The 19,254-nt window shown below is 23.7% G+C and overlaps 1 long non-coding RNA gene across 2 annotated transcripts; it reads right to left on the reverse strand.

Annotated features, from left to right (window-relative positions):
* Positions 1–5,377: 5,377 nt before the first annotated feature.
* On the reverse strand, positions 5,378–18,832 carry LOC117134095. 2 transcript variants are annotated; one of them, XR_004458238.1, is made up of 3 exons: positions 18,745–18,832; positions 16,105–16,276; positions 5,378–10,199 (listed from the first exon to the last, which is right to left on the reverse strand). It is a non-coding gene; the product is annotated as an uncharacterized LOC117134095 (long non-coding RNA). The 2 variants fall into 2 exon arrangements; XR_004458237.1 differs by lacking the exon at positions 5,378–10,199 and adding an exon at positions 13,785–15,197.
* Positions 18,833–19,254: the final 422 nt, after the last annotated feature.

Below are 19,254 nucleotides of genomic sequence, written 5' to 3' on the forward strand. Positions count from 1 at the left end.
AGGGAGAGCCACCAAAGACGTGATCAGCAATGAAAGGTGCAACAAGATGAGAGAACAAAGAGATAAAATGAGACAAAATGAAATCGACAAACCGTGGAGTCATCCTCGAGCTATGAAAAAGAGCATAGAAGTCAGATCACCAAAAACTAGATTTTGAAAACCAAGACGAGTAGAGACTATTGACGGTAAACCATCGACAAGGAAAAAACACTATGACAACTAAACTCTGACCCAATCCAACGAGAAGTAGTTTCTAACCTTAGCGAAAACCTAAGGAAAAAGAAGACCAATATTGACCGAAATAACTTACAACGTCGTAAGAAACAACCGCACAACATTGAACTAATATGCATGATCAATAACAAATACAAGATAATTTCACAGAAAAAGAAAGTGAGGAAAAACAAGAGCACGGAGACGAGTCTTTTTCCAGTGATGGTGAGAAGCACTGCACACTAGAGAGGTAAACGAAATACATATATACTGACAACATAATCACATCATCCAAAAATCATATTTAAGAACAATAAAAAAATATTCCTCGCGAAGCGCGGACACCCTCCTAGTATCAACTAAAATTTTTTTTTTTTTTAATTACAACAACAATAAATTGTGTTCTCTGAACTCATAACTTTCAATTAGTAAGTTGATAATAATAAAATCCATAACACTATATAATATTTCAGTTAGGACTGAAACTTATTATTTGGTTCTACGCCTGATCTGATGTCTGATCTGAATCCGTTTCAAAAATATGATATTCGGAGAGTTTGGATCTGGATCCAGATAGTGAAATGTTAGATCAGTCAAATCCTGATCTAGATATCTTGATTTTTAAGTCTGGATACCGGATCGGTATCTGACTTTTTATATATTTTAAAATTTATTAAGAGTTATAGTTGATATATGAATATTTATACATAAAATTAGTTTTATAATTTATATTAATTTTAAATCATATATATATATTTTATAAAAAAAATGTTAATATGTAAATTATTTTTAAAATTTAAATATTAAAAACATATTTTAAGAAATTTAATTTAATTTTATTTTTTAGGGATCTGAATCTGAATTCGGATATTCGCGGATAATAGAATATTAAGAAGATGAATCTAAAGGCATACATTCTAGCACGTGGTGTCAGAAAACAATCGTCTTTATCGTTCGCATAGATGCAGAGTTACCAGTTTGGATCTGTAGTATTTTTTCACAAATATGTATTGTTTGTTAAAACGAACCAAAATAAGCTAAATAAATTATAAATGAGTTTTCAAAAAACATAAATACAATTGGATAACTAATTAAACATAATTCCACTATAAATTAGCAAAACTAAAAGGTATATTAAAATAATGAGCCAAGTTTTTCAATTAGTATATCGAAAAAAAAAACAGTATGTAAGCTGAGCGAGCAAATATAAGAGGACATCTTTTTCAAAAAAAAAAAATATTTATCTCCTATATATTATTTGAGAAGCATTGCAACATTTTTTTGTAGCCACATGTCATCACTAGAATGATTCTTAGAATCCTTAGAGAAATAGGTTGGTCCATCTAAATATATAATAAGCTTTTTATTAAACCACAATAAATACATTATTAAATGTGCTTCATTATTTCCTTAAATAAGATTACAGAATTGCCTAATGTGGCTAAAGTATATATGACAATTAATGATTTTGAATAATAAAGATTTGATAAAAATAAGTGTGTATTATAATTATATTTGTTTAATTTTAAGCTATTAAAATAAATTAAACAATCATAGTAACTATATAATAAAAATTTTAAAAAATATTTATATATTATATTTTGAATTTTTAAAAATGAGTATAAATTACTAAAACTGTTAAAAGTTTCACATTTTAATTTTGTGATCTATGATTTAAAACTTTTGTTATGACATGATACAAATAATTAAAAAATAATATAAGTTGAAAGTTTCATTTAATAAGTATCAAAAAGAAAAGATATATAAATATATGTATTATTTTTAATTAAACTATATGCCATATAAAAATATATAAATATCTTAATTTTGAAATTTACTTTGAACATTTTTTTGATAAAAAATTTGAAAAAATATTGACAACTTAAGTTTTTAAAATATTATAAATTACTTAAACCATTAATCCCACAGTGAAATTTCGTTATCACTAATTTAGACTTTTTGCTATAACAGATACAAATGATAAAAAAATATGAGCAAAAATCATCATATAATAAATATTAATATTAAAATATACTATATATATGTTACTATCATTTAAATTTAATTATATATCATATCAAATAGAAAAAATATTTTTTCGATTTATAAAATTTATTTATATGTTTGCACCAATTTAATTATATAAGTAATAGATAATAATTTTTAATTATTCAATATATATATTATTTATTTCATAATATGTTATAAACATATAATATATAAAATAATTTATATATATAATGTTTATCCCGCGCAAGGCGCAGATCTTAACCTAGTATATATATATAAGAGGAACTAATCAATAGTAGGTTTTAATTAGTTAAGAAAAAAAACGAATTGAAAACGTGAGAAAAAAAGAACTGAACAAACATTGATTGGAGGCAGCCAAATCTATCAAAATACTTTAATGATATCAACAAATCTATAAAACATTTAACTATTTAGTTAGAATTAGCTATTGAGATTTGTCTGCATTATAAACGTGGGTGTGATTAAGCTTATTTATTGAGAGAAATTTATGTGTCATTATATACTTTTTTATTAAAAAAAATTGAATTAAAATGAATTCAGATTAAAAAAAAAACAATACTCAATTGACAACAAAAGACACAAAAATAAGGAAAATTTCCAATATTCAACAAAAGCAATATCTCACACAAGAAAGAAAATCGTCTGTCAAGCCAATCCCCAAAACGACAAACCACAATCAAACAACCTACTATGCCAAGCAGTTCAGTCTACAAGAAAATACTTTGATTAGTGACCAGAATACTAGATATTGATTGGTATAGTAGTTGGGTCAAATGATTGTACCATTTCAATCAGGTTTTAAAATTTTTAATTTAATTTTAAATAAAAATAAATACAATATATATAACTATATAATTAATTTGAATAAAATTTTATATTATTTTTAATTAAAAGAAAATAATTATTTTAGATAAATATTAAAACTAATGTGAATTTTAATGAAATTATTTTAAAATTTGAGAAAACCATGATTATCAGTTTTAGAGAATTTAATCAGGTTTACCGGTTTAAATGAATCCAGTTTATGGTACGATTCAGATCCTATTAGAAAAACTAACTGATTCGGTCTTTGAATGACTATGTAATATATAAACAAATATTTTAAAGATAAAAGGACATGTCCAAAATAAATATCAAATTACCAACTATAAACAAAAAAGCAAAAAATGAAAAAGATCACCTAAAAACAAAAGTTCATAAAAAACACAAAGGAATGTTTTAACAACCATTTAAATCGTATTCTAACTCTAAAATAATAATCTCTTAATAACACTTTTAAATTTCACCATTTAGATCATACCTGAAATTAGTAAACAGACAACAACTAACCTCTGAATAACCAATTTTTAGGTTCGGTTTAATGTTCTTTGGAAATACTTCTCTTCTAACTGACAGCATAATTATACAATGATATTTTACAAATAAATATTACATAATTAGAAAACCGATATCCTGCATGAAGCGTGGACAAATCACTAGCGATCTTTTGTCACATATTTTTCACATAGTAACCAAATTACATGGTTAAATTATTACATAAAAAAATGTTGAAAACCTGCGCCACTAGTAAATACATAAAGTCAATTAGGAAATATGTTTTACAAAAACATAAATCGGCTGGAAAATGATTTGGAATAGTTTTTTTTCTTCATGCCACAATATCTTATAATATAAAGCTTGGTTTTTCAAATTTGCTAATTAAAATGATCGTGACACATGTCAATTATATATTTAAGATTGTTACATGTGTTAGTCTATCTCATAATTAAAAATATATATATTAAAATATTAACTAAACAAATTTTATTAAAATGTAATTATAAATATTATTTAATAGTAATTTTCCTATTCTAAAATCCTAATCAAAATATAATTACAAAAGATTATTTGATAATATTGTGACATGTGTTTGTATGTATAAGACAAATTATCTTATAATATAAAGCTTGGTTTTTCAAATTTGCTAATTAAAATGATCGTGACACATGTCAATTATATATTTAAAATTGTTACATGTGTTAGTCTATCTCATAATTAAAAATATATATATTAAAATATTAACTAAACAAATTTTATTAAAATGTAATTATAAATATTATTTAATAGTAATTTTCCTATTCTAAAATCCTAATCAAAATATAATTACAAAAGATTATTTGATAATATTGTGACATGTGTTTGTATGTATAAGACAAATTATATATAAATTTAAGAGATTTTTTTCTATTCAAAAAATAACTGTATAAAATATAAAAGACAAACTAAATATCAAAAAAATAGTTTACCTAAATGAAAATGTGAAAGTAATCTTATTTTTCTTATAATTAACTAACTTTACATTTTAATAATTTTGTGTTAAAAAAATATAAACCAAAATTAACTTCAAATATTTCACCTGCTATGATTATGACATGTGTCAAAAACAATTAGATTACGAAAGTGTTAATAAAAACTGTCAATATGTGAAAATAACTTCTTCTTTTTCTAAAATACTAAATAAAAGAGATTTCTAAAAAAAAAATATTTTCTAATCTTAACCAATTAAGCTTTTTTTTACATCATGGCCAGAGAGAATTGTAAAATTTTATTTAATAATAAATTTTACTTAAAAAATTAATGATAAATATGAACGTAACAATTATTTAATTAACACGAAATTGGAAAAATATTAATGATATTGAAAAAACGAATTTCGAAAATGGCAAATTTTTATAAAAATTAATATTAAATGTAAATAATTATTTGATAGAAATTTTATTTTTCTAAATCCTAGAAAAATATAATTGTAAAATATTATATAATATTAATTTCCTTTTCTAATATCGTAAAAAGTGTAAAAGAATAATTGATAGTTGTTTGTTTTTTATAAAATATCCTAAACAAAATAAATTTGTATCATATTTGTAAGTCCTAAACAAAAGAGAATTGTAAAAATTTATTTGATAATATTATTAAGAGAGCATTTGATGATAAACATGATATTAAAAATTATTTAATCAACAAAAAATTGTAAAATTAGTATTATTTAAATAACAAAAAGTGTATAATTAGTATTAATACGAATTGTTAAAACATTATTTTTAAAATTATATATTAATAAATAAAAATAATTATCTGGTAGCAATTTATTTTGTTCTGAAATTCTAAAGAGAAAATAATCGTAATAGGTTATATGACAATAATTTTCTGATTCTAAAATCTTAAGCAAAATTGTAAAAGAGTATTTAATATGTTTTTTATTGTAAATAAAAAAGAGATTTATAAAATACAATGTTTTCCTTTTCTTTAAAAAATCCTAGCAAAATAAAACTTTAAAGACTTATTTAATAATAAAATTAATTAGTACATAAAACATGTATAAAGTTGACACTGACTCGATTGGTGTATTTGACTTTCATTTCTTTTTACTTTTCATTCAGTTTCTTATTTCAGGTTGAGTTCATTCTAAACGTTGATATAGTATTTTCTATAATCCTATGTACAAAGTTTATAACAATTCATCTATGCACCATGATTATAAAATACAAATATTAACTTGAACTTATATGTGAAAACTAGTTTTAATTATAAAATAAATCTCAAACAACATATGCAAAAAATAATCATAAAACTATAATAAAATGATTTATTATTTATAATTTTTATTAAATTAAAACATCAAATAAAACCCGTTGCAACGCAACGGGCTCATATCTTGTTGTTTATAAAGTATACATGTAAAATAATATTAAATTATCTTAGATCTATCAAAAATTAATATTATTCGCAAGTCACTTTAGCAATCATAAATTTAATTTATAAATAGATTTAAGCCAATTATATAAAAGAAAAAAAGTATATACACTAAAATTGTAATAATAATGTTCATTACAAAATCTGTAAATTAAAATACATAATGTAAAATAATACATTTAATTTATATTATAAATTAAATAGTTTATCCAGTTTATGTACTATTATAAAGTATAGGAGAAGTTTAATAAATTTATAAAAAATATTATAAAAATTTTTAAAGTTCTTTCATGGTCAACCGAGGCTGGTTCACGAGTTAGGTTTTACAAAAAATTTAATTAATATTATTTATTAAATATGCATTTTGTGAAAATATATCCTTTTTTTAATGTCTGATAGAATGCTGCATGAAGAATATAAACAAGTCTTGATTATATATGATCACCATGTAAAATATAAGTCATATTTATTTCATGTGTGATTTTTCATTGGGCCATTTAAAAAAAACAATTATCAAATTTTACATAATATAACTATAATATCTTCCAGTATCTTTGTCTTTTTATTTGAAATACAAATAAATATTCATTATTGGTATTTTTTATTATTTTGATTATTTTTGAAAAATATTCTGTTAGAAAAAATTTCATTTCCATCTCAAATATTAAAATAAAATTATCAATAGTATTAAAACATAAGTCATAATTTATTTAATGAGCGATTTCTTTCATTTAGACAATTTTCAAGAATTTTTTTCAGACTGAGTACGGATCGCACATTTTGGTTTGGGTTCAGACTTTGGGTTGCGAATTTTATGTCATACCTACTTTAAATAAAGAGTAAATGCCATCATATAAAGTTTCATCGTACAATTATTACGCGCTTGAATTTTTTTTTAACATACAAGAACTTGCTGTACATAATATTCGGTTGCATAAATTTTACATCTATTTTTAAAAAATTAATTGCAAGACTACTATGGATGGATGAATCAGTACCCTACCTCATTTATATTCAAGATAAATGTGATTCTTGCTTTTGCTGATTTCAATGAAATGGTTAACACTTTTTTTTGTTAAATCTCTTTCAAATATAAATATCTTTAAAAACCTGATTTTGATTGTGAAATTGATAAATGGTAAAATGTTTTAAATAAACTTTCTTTCAGTTTCTATATGAAATAACTACTAATTCTCATTTAACGTTTTTGGTTATTTCATGTTATTGTACAAAAAGACAGAAATATGTGAATTTGTTATTTATATTTAGTAATCTAGTACACCTTATTACACAACAATCACCAACAAAATTATTAATATTTTAATTCTTTTCATTGATAAAGAGGCAGTATTATTATATTATTATAAATATTATTTGAGTTTCTACGTGCATAAAAATCAATAATGATAATCGTATCTGCATTGCATGTGTCATTTGCCTGTATCAATACATCTACCTAGCCCTCCTTTTCTGTTTTTGGCACATTGAGCTTTACATTGGTTGATAACACAGTGTCCATTTTCCATTGGTTGATAACACATTTTCCATTTTTCGGACTGGTCCTCCTTTTTGAGCATTCACCACTACTCATGTTTTTAATAATTCAAACATAATTTAGTTTTCATATTTAGAATATAATTTTATTTTTAATAACATATGCTTAGAGTTTTTTTGTGAAAGGGCGGGTATATTTTTGTCTTACTTTATTTTGAAAATTTCATATTTGTATTTTCTTTGTTTTTGAAATTAAATAAAATTTTTGAAAAATAATTATTGAAAAAAAAACATAACTAAACTGAATTTCATAAATAATTGATCGATGACGTAACCTAGAACCAAAAAAACTGAAATAGAATTGAGAATCAAATGGGTACCTAAATTTTTAAATATAAATTATACTAGATTTTGATCTGCCCTTGAAAGGGCGGGTTTATTTTTTGTTTTAGTTTATTTTTATAAATTTAATTTTCATATTTGTATTTTTTGTAATGATATTTATGTTTTTGTAATTATTTTTGTTTTAATTTTTATAATTATTATTAGTACGGGTTTTTGAGAACTCGTGTGTTTTTTTATGTAGTTGTAAACAGTTAGATTTGTTAGCAAATAAAAGAAGCTGAAAAGATATGACAAACGGCAGTTAGACTTTTTAGGAATTGTGTGTGTTTTTTATTTGTATATTTATGCAATTATATTTTATGTAATGTAGTTATATTTTAGATGCAGTTATATTTTTTAAGTTGAATTCAACTATTATCAACTTGATATGTTTCTAATTTAATAGTATTGATATCTGAAAGCAAATATCAAACTCAACCCGCACCAAAAACCAAACAATTTTTTGAAAAATATTTTAAAATTTTAATTTTTAATATATTCTGTTTAATATTAAAAAGGTCACTTAAGCCTTGTCAAACTCTATTTTAACATCATGTCCTTTGTTAATTAATAAATTTAATATGTGTGTAAAATATTCAAAATGTAAATTAATTAATGTCTAGTTGAATAAATTCTAATTTCTTAGACTGAAATATAAGTTATGTTGTTGTAGTTTGATAATGATTTTTGAAAAATATGTCATAATTTATTGTAATTAAATATTATACTTTAATAGTAGGTGAAAATAATTTATATTCTCTTTTGCAATATTAGAGAGGTAAATATAAAAAGTGAAATTACTATTTATTTTGTATTTATTAACAAATATAAATGTTTATAATATAATAATTAAATTTTATACTTAGAGTTAAGTGGGTCCTGCCAGTTATAATTTTAATATTATTGATACTTATCTCATTCCCCTTTACGTTAATCAATCCAAAATTAAGTATTGTAATTTGGTCTAATAAAGTAAAAATTCATTTTAAAGTGAAATATAAAAAGAGTTATATATATATATATATATGTATATATATATATATATATCTTTATATACATTTTAAACAATATTACATATATACGTGACATGTAAGAAAAGTTACATAAACAAATTCATTAGAGTGGATGTCCCTTTGATACAGTGCTTTGATCAAAGGTTCATTAATGTTTCTACACCCGGAGGTCTGAGTTTCAATATCCAGAAGAATTGTGAGCATGACGAGACCAATAAGCGATGATCGATAATAAATTTTCATCTTATTTTTTTTTCTGACAGAATAAATTAAATAATGAAATAATAGTGTTTTAAAATTAAGAAAGACCGAGAAGTATATTTATAGATCAATCACAAAATTAAATATATCTAAATTAAGTTAAGTGGCGTTTAAACTGCCAAAATATAAGGATCTAGTTTGCCCCAAAAAAATCACAATTCTAGTTTTATTTATTTAATAGATAAAAAGTTTGACTCATTTATTTTAAATTTTATTGAAAATATTTATCGATATACATAAGAAATCAAATTCTATGAAGTCACAAATTCAAAATTTATACAATACCTAGTTAAAAAAAAAGAAACAAAAAATAAATGATTAAGGGTAATTTGGTCTAATAAAGTAAAAATTCATTTTTAAAGTGAAATATAAAAACAGTTATATATATATATATATATCTTTATATACATTTTTAACAATATTACATATATAAGTGACACGTAAGAAAAGTTACATAAACAAATTCATTAGAGTGGAAGTCCCTTTGGTACGGTGGTTTGATAAAGGATTCATTAATGTTTCTACACCAGGAGGTCTGACTTTCAATATCCAGAGTGAGTGTAAGACAAACAAAGACAAGAAAGTGAGCTTTAGACCATGTATTCATCACTATATCCATAAGCAAGATGATATCAGGAAACTCTTCCAAAACCGTAGCCGAACATGAATTCATAAAATAAATGTGATTCTTGCTTTTACTGATTCCAATGAAATGGTTAGCATTTTTCTTTTTGTTAAATCTCTTTAGATTATAAATATCTTAAAAAATCTGATTTTGATTGTGAAATTGATAAATGGTAAAATGTTAAACAAAATTCTTTCAGCTTCTATATGAAATAACTACTAATTCTCATTTATTTTTTTGGTTATTTCACGTTATTGTACAAAAAGACAGAAATATGTAAATTTTTTATTTTTATTTAGTAATCTACTACACCTTATTACACAACAATCATCAACAAATATATTAATATTGTAACTCTTTTCATTGATAAAGTGGTAGTATTATTGTAATATTATAAATATTATTTGAGTTTCAACGTAGATAAAAATCAACAATGATAATCGCATCTCCTTTGCATGTATCAATGCATCTACCTCAGTTATATTTAAGATATATGTGATTCTTGCTTTTGCTGATTTCAAAGAAATGGTTAACACTTTTTTTTGTTAAATATCTTTGAAATATAAATATCTTAAAAATCTTATTTTGATTTTGAAATTGAAAAATGGTTAAATGTTAAAAAAAAATAATCTTTCAGCTTCTATATGAAATAACTGCTAATTGTCATTTAGTTTTTTCGGTTATTTCAGGTTATTGTACGAAACGACATAAATATGTGAATTTGTATTTATATTTAGTAATCTAGTACACCTTATTACACAACAATCACCAACAAAATTATTAATATTTTAATTATTTTCATTGATAATGAGGAAGTATTTTTGTATAATTATAAATATTATTTGAGTTTCAACGTAGATAAAAATCAACAATGGTAATCGCATCTGCATTGCATGTGTCCTTTGTCTGTATCAATGCATCTACCTCAGTTATATTTAAGATAAATGTGATTCTTGTTTTTGCTGATTCCAATGAAATGGTTAACACTTTTTTTTTGTTAAATCTCTTTGAAATATAAATATCTTAAAAAATCTGATTTTTATTGTTAAATTGATAAATGGTTAAATGTTAAAATAAAACATTTCTTTCAGCTTCTATATGAAATAACAGCTAATTCTCATTTAATTTTTCGGTTATTTCACGTTATTGTACAAAAAGACAGAAATATGCGAATTTTGTACTTATATTTAGTAATCTAGTACACCTTATTACACAACAATCACCAAAAAAATTATTAATATTTAAATTCTTTTCATTGATAATGAGGCAGTTTTATTGTATTATTATAAATATTATTTGAGTTTCAACGTAGATAAAAATCAACAAGTATAATCGCATCTGCATTGCATGTGTCCTTTGCCAGTATCAATGCATCTAGCTAGCCCTCCTTTTCTGTTTTTGACACATTGGGCTTTACATTGGTCGATAACACATTTTCCATTTGGGTCCGGGTATTGTTCAACACATTGTTTTCGGACTGGTCCTCCTTTTTGAGCATTCGCAACTACACCTGTTTTTAATAATTAAAACATAATTTTAGTTTTTTGTATTTAGAATAATTTCTTTTTAATAACATATGCTTGGAGGAGATTTTTTGTATATTTGTTGACTAATTTGAAAGTTTAAACATCTTTTTCTTGATCATTGATTATTCTTGGAAAATATCAAACTCAATATTCCAGAGTAGACACACAAGTTATATGGGTATATTAAATAATACGGCATCAAAATAAATTTATTTAGAATATATTAATAAATTAGCTGTAAATACGTACCAAGCAGAAGAATTGTGAGCATGACGAGACCAATAAGCGATGGTCGATAATAAATTTTCATCTTATTTTTTTTTTGTTTTCTGACAAAATAAATTAAATAATGAACTAATAGTGTTTTAAAATTAAGAAAGACCGAGAAGTATATTTATAGATCAATCACAAAGTTAAATATATCTAAATTAAGTTAAGTGGCGTTTAAATGCCAAAATATAAGGATCTAGTTTGAGCCAAAAAAATCACAATTCTAATTTTATTTTTTTAATAGATAAATTTTTTGACTCATTTATATTAAATTTTATGTAAATATTTATCGATATACATAAGAAATCAAATTCTATGAAGTCACAAATTCAAAATTTATACAATACCTAGTTAAAAAAGAAACCGAAAAATAAATGATTAATGGTAATTTGGTTTAATAAATTAAAAATTCATTTTTAAAGTGAAATATAAAAAGAGTTATATATATATATTTATACATTTTTAACAATATTACATATATAAGTGACACATAAGAAAAGTTAGATAAACATATTCATTAGAGTGGAAGTTCCTTTGGTACGGTGGTTTGATAAAGGGTTCATTAATGTTTCTACACTAGAAGGTCTGTGTTTCAATATCCGGAAAAGGCGAATTACAGAATATTGGAGAAAAATGCTTACATGAGATCAATAATATCTGGCTCGTCTTTGGTAGAATCTTGAGGTTTTCTTGAATACAAAGCTGCGTAAAACAATTGAAAAGAGATAAATGTGGTATATAGAGTGAGTGTAAGACAGACAAAGACAAGAAAATGAGCTTTAGACCATGTATTCATCACTATATCCATAAGCAAAGATGATATCAGGAAACTCTTCCAAAACCGCAGCCGAACATGAATTCATAAAATAAATGTGATTCTTGCTTTTGCTGATTCCAGTGAAATGGTTAACACTTTTTTTTTTGTTAAATCTCTTTGGAATATAAATATCTTTAAAAATCTGATTTTGATTGTGAAATTGATAAATGGTAAAACGTTAAAAAAAATTCTTTCAGCTTCTATATGAAATAACTACTAATTCTCATTTATTTTTCGGTTATTTCATATTATTGTACAATAAGACAGAAATATGCAAATTTTTTATTTTTATTTAGTAATCTAGTACACCTTATTATACAACAATCACCAACAAAATTTTTAATATTGTAACTCTTTTCATTGACAAAGTGGTAGTATTATTGTAATATTATAAATATTATTTGATTTTCAACGTAGATAAAAATCAACAATGATAATTGCATCTGCATTGCATGTGTCCTTTGCATGTATCAATGCATCTACCTCAGTTATATTTAAGATATATGTGATTCTTGCTTTTGCTGATTCCAATGAAATGGTTAACACTTTTTTTTTGTTAAATCTCTTTGAAATATAAATATCTTAAAAAATCTGATTTTTATTTTGAAATTGAAAAATGGTTAAATGTTAAAAAAAAAATAATCTTTCAGCTTCTATATGAAATAACTGCTAATTCTCCTTTAATTTTTTCGGTTATTTCAGGTTATTGTACAAAACGACATAAATATGTGAATTTGTATTTATATTTAGTAATCTAGTACACCTTATTACACAACAATCACCAACAAAATTATTAATATTTTAATTATTTTCATAGATAATGAGGAAGTATTTTTGTATAATTATAAATATTATTTGAGTTTCAACGTAGATAAAAATCAACAATGATAATCGCATCTGCATTGCATGTGTATTTTGCATGTATCAATGCATCTACCTCAGTTATATTTAAGATAAATGTGATTCTTGTTTTTGGTGATTCCAATGAAAGTGTTAACACTTTTTGTTTTGTTAAATCTCTTTGAAATATAAATATCTTAAAAAATCTGATTTTTATTGTTAAATTGATAAATGGTTAAATGTTAAAATAAAACATTTCTTTCAGCTTCTATATGAAATAACAGCTAATTCTCATTTAATTGTTTCGGTTATTTCACGTTATTGTGCAAAAAGACAGAAATATGCGAATTTTATACCTATATATAGTAATCTAGTACACCTTATTACACAACAATCAACAACAAAAATATTAATATTTAAATTCTTTTGATTGATAATAAGGCAGCTTTATTGTATCATTATAAATTTTATTTGAGTTTTCAACGTAGATAAAAATCAACAAGTATAATCGCATCTGCATTGCATGTGTCCTTTGCCAGTATCAATGCATCTAGCTAGCCCTCCTTTTCTGTTTTTGGCACATTGGGCTTTACATTGGTCGATAACACATTTTCCATTTGGGTCCGGGTATTGTTCAACACATTGTTTTCGGACTGGTCCTCCTTTTTGAGCATTCGCAACTACTCATGTCTTTAATAATTAAAACATAATTTTAGTTTTTTGTATTTAGAATAATTTCTTTTTAATAACATATGCTTGGAGGAGTTTTTTTGTATATTTGTTGACTAATTTGAAAGTTTAAACATCTTTTTCTTGATCATTGATTATTCTTGGAAAATACCAAACTCAATATTACAGAGTAGACACACAAGTTATATGGCTATATTAAATAATACCGCATCAAAATAAATTTATTTAGAATATATTAATAAATTAGCTGTAAATATGTACCAAGCAGAAGAATTGTGAGCATGACGAGACCAATAAGCGATGGTCGATAATAAATTTTCATCTTATTTTTTTGTTTTCTGACAAAATAAATTAAATAATGAACTAATAGTGTTTTAAAATTAAGAAAGACCGAGAAGTATATTTATAGATCAATCACAAAATTCAATATATCTAAATTAAGTTAAGTGGCATTTAAAATGCCAAAATATATGGATCTAGTTTGACCCAAAAAATCACAATTCTAATTTTATTTTTTTAATAGATAAATTTTTTGACTCATTTATATTAAATTTTATGTAAATATTTATCGATATACATAAGAAATCAAATTCTATGAAGTCACAAATTCAAAATTTATACAATACCTAGTTAAAAAAGAAACCGAAAAATAAATGATTAATGGTAATTTGGTTTAATAAAGTAAAAATTCATTTTTAAAGTGAAATATAAAAAGAGTTATTTATATATATATATATATATATATATATATATATATATATATATATATATATATATATATATATATATCTTTACATACATTTTTAACAATATTACATATATAAGTGACACCTAAGAAAAGTTACATAAACAAATTAATTTGAGTGAAAGTCCCTTTGGTACGGTGGTTTAATAAAGGGTTCATTAATCTTTCTACACGAGAAAGTCTGTGTTTCAATATCCAGAAAAGGTGAATAACAGAATATTGGAGAAAAAGACTTACATGAGATTAATAATATCTGATTGCTCCGATGAAATTGATAAATGGTAAAATGTTAAAAAATAATTCTTTCAGCTTCTATATGAAATAACTACTAATTCTCATTTATTTTTTTGGTTATTTCACGTTATTGTACAATAAGACAAAAATATGCAAATTTGTTATTTTTATTTAGTAATCTAGTACACCTTATTACACAACAATCACCAACAAAATTATTAATATTTTAACTCTTTTCATTGAAAAAGTGGTAGTAATATTGTAATATTATAAATATTATTTGAGTTTCAACGTAGATAAAAATCAACAATGATAATCGCATCTGCATTGCATGTGTCCTTTGCATGTATCAATGCATCTACCTCAGTTATATTTAAGATAAATGTGATTCTTGCTTTTGCTGATTCCAGTGAAATGGTTAACACTTTTTTTTTGTTAAATCTCTTTGAAATAGAAATATCTTTAAAAATCTGATTTTGATTGTGAACTTGATAAATGGTTAAATGTTAAAAAAAAAAGTTCTTTCAGCTTCTATATGAAATAACTGCTAATTCTCATTTATTTTTTTTGGTTATTTCACGTTATTTTACAAAAAGACCGAAATATGCAAATTTGTTATTTTTATTTAGTAATCTAGTACACCTTATTACACAACAATCACCAACAAAATTATTAATATTGTAATTCTTTTCATTGATAAAGTGGTAGTATTATTACAATATTATAAATATTATTTGAGTTTCAACGTAGATAAAAATCAACAATGAAAATTGCATCTGCATTGCATGTGTCCTTGGCATGTATCAATGCATCTACCTCAGTTATATTTAAGATAAATGTGATTCTTGCTTTTGCTGATTTCAATGAAATGGTTAACACTTTTTTTTGTTAAATCTCTTTGAAATATAAATATCTTAAAAAATCTGATTTTGATTGTGAAATTGATAAATGGTTAAATGTTAAAATAAAACATTTCTTTCAGCATCTATATGAAATAACTGCTAATTCTCATTTAATTTTTTCGGTTATTTCACGTTATTGTACAAAAAGACAGAAATATGCGAATTTGTACTTACATTTAGTAATCTAGTACACCTTATTACACAACAATCACCAACAAAATTATTAATATTTAAATTCTTTTCATTGATAATGAGGCAGTATTATTGTTTTATTATAAATATTATTTGAGTTTCAACGTAGATAAAAATCAACAAGTATAATCGCACCTGCATTGCATGTGTCCTTTGCCAGTATCAATGCATCTAGCTAGCCCTCCTTTTCTGTTTTTGGCACATTGGGCTTTACATTGGTCGATAACACATTTTCCATTTGGGTCCGGGTATTGTTCAACACATTGTTTTCAGACTGGTCCTCCTTTTTGAGCATTCGCCACTACTCCTGTTTTTAATAATTAAAATATGTTTTAGTTTTTTTTTATTTAGAATATAAATTTCTTTTTAATAACATATGCTTGGTGGAGTTTTTTTTTGTATATTTGTTGACTAATTTGAAAGTTTAAACATCTTTTTCTTGATCATTGATTATTCTTGGAAAATACCAAACTCAATATTACAGAGTAGACACACAAGTTATATGAGTATATTAAATAATACGGCATCAAAATAAATTTATTTAGAATATATTAATAAATTAGCTGTAAATACGTACCAAGCAGAAGAATTGTGAGCATGACGAGACCAATAAGCGATGATCGATAAAAAAATTTCATCTTTTTTTTTTTGTTTTCTGACAGAATAAATTAAATAATGAACTAATAATGTTTTAAAATTAAGAAAGACCGAGAAGTATATTTATAGATCAATCACAAATTTAAATATATCCAAATTAAGTTAAGTGGCGTTTAAAATGCCAAAATATGAGGATCTAGTTTGACTCAAAAAAATGACAATTCTAATTTTATTTATTTAATAGATAAAAAGTTTGAGTCATTTGTTTTAAATTTTATTGAAAATATTTATCGATATACGTAAGAAATCAAATTCTATGAAGTCACAAATTGAAAATTTATACAATACCTAGTTAAAAACAAAAGAAACCAAAAAATAAATGATTAATGGTAATTTGGTCTAATAAAGTAAAAATTCATTTTTAAAGTGAAATATAAAAAGAGTTATATATATATATATATATATATCTTTATATACATTTTTAACAATATTACATATATAAGTGACACGTAAGAAAAGTTACATAAACAAATTCATTAGCGTGGAAGTCCTTTTGGTACGTTGGTTTGATAAATGGTTCATTAATGTTTCTACACCAGGAGGTCTGAGTTTCAATATCCGAAGAAGGCGAATTACAGAATATTGGAGAAAAAGGCTTACATGAGATCAATAATATCTGGCTCGTCTCTGGTAGAATCTTGAGGTTTTCTTGAGTACAAAGCTGCGTAAAACAATTGAAAAGAGATAAAAGTGATATATAGAGTGAGTGTAAGACAAACAAAGACAAGAAAGTGAGCTTTAGACCATGTATTCATCACTATATCTATAAGCAAAGATGATATCAGGAAACTCTTCCAAAACCGCAGCCGAACATGAATCCATAAAAAAAATTTGATTCTTGCTTTTGCTGATTCCAGTGAAATGGTTAACACTTTTTTTTTTTGTAAAATTTCTTTGGAATATAAATATCATTAAAAATCTGATTTTTATAGTGAAATTGATAAATGGTAAAATATTAAAAAACAAATTCTTTCAGCTTCTATATGAAATACCTACAAATTCTCATTTATTTTTTGGTTATTTCACGTTATTGTACAATAACACAGAAGTATGCAAATTTGTTATTTTTATTTACTAATCTAGTACACCTTATTACACAACAATCACCAACAAAATTATGAATATTGTAATTCTTTTCATTGATAAAGTGGTAGTATTATTGCAATATTATAAATATTATTTGAGTTTCAACATAGATAAAAATCAACAATGATAATCGCACCTGCATTGCATGTGTCCTTGGCATGTATCAATGCATCTACCTCAGTTATATTTAAGATAAATGTGATTCTTGCTTTTGTTAATTCCAATGAAATGGTTAACACTTTTTTTTGTTAAATCTCTTTGAAATATAAATTTCTTAATAAATCTGATTTTGATTGTGAAAATGATAAATGGTTAAATGTTAAAATAAAAAATTTCTTTCAGCTTCTATATGAAATAACTGCTAATTCTCATTTAATGTTTTTCGGTTATTTTACGTTATTGTACAAAAAGACAGAAATATGTGAATTTGGATTTATATTTAGTAATCTAGTACACCTTATTACACATCAATCACCAACAAAATTCTTAATATTTAAATTCTATTCATTGATAATGAGGCTGTATTATTGTATTATTATAAATATTATTTGAGTTTCAACGTAGATAAAAATCAACAATGATAATCGCATCTGCATTGCATGTGTCCTTTGCCAGTATCAATGCATCTAGCTAGCCCTCCTTTTCTGTTTTTGGCACATTGGGCTTTACATTGGTCGATAACGCATTTTCCATTTGGGTCCGGGTATTGTTCAACACATTGTTTTCGGACTGGTCCTCCTTTTTGAGCATTCGCTACTACTCCTGTTTTTAATAATTAAAACATAATTTTAGTTTTTTTGTATTTAGAATATAAATTTCTTTTTATTAACATATGCTTGGCGGAATTTTTTTTGTATATTTGTTGACTAATTTGAAAGTTTAAGCAACTTTTTCTTGATCATTGATTATTCTTGGAAAATATCAAACTCAATATTACAGAATAGACACACAAGTGATATGAGTATATTAAATAATACGGCATCAAAATAAATTTATTTAGAATATATTAATAAATTAGCTGTAAATACGTACCAAGCAGAAGAATTGTGAGCATGACGAGACCAATAAGCGATGATCGATAATAAATTTTCATCTTATTTTTTTTTTTGTTTTCTGACAGAATAAATTAAACAATGAATTAATAGTGTTTTAAAATTAAGAAAGACCGAGAAGTATATTTATAGATCAATCACAAAATTAAATATATCTAAATTAAGTTAAGTGGCGTTTAAAATGCCAAAATATAAGGATCTAGTTTGACTCCAAAAAATGACAATTCTAATTTTATTTATTTAATAGATAAAAAGTTTGACTCATTTATTTTAAATTTTATTGAAAATATTTACCGATATACGTAAGAAATCAAATTCTATGAAGTCACAAATTGAAAATTTATACAATACCTAGTTAAAAAAAAAAGAAACCAAAAAATAAATGATTAATGGTAATTTGGTCTAATAAAGTAAAAATTCATTTTTAAAGTGAAATATAAATACATTATATATATATATATATATATATATCTTTATATACATTTTTAAC

Source organism: Brassica rapa, chromosome A05, assembly GCF_000309985.2.
Source record: "Brassica rapa cultivar Chiifu-401-42 chromosome A05, CAAS_Brap_v3.01, whole genome shotgun sequence".
Taxonomy (NCBI): domain Eukaryota; kingdom Viridiplantae; phylum Streptophyta; class Magnoliopsida; order Brassicales; family Brassicaceae; genus Brassica; species Brassica rapa.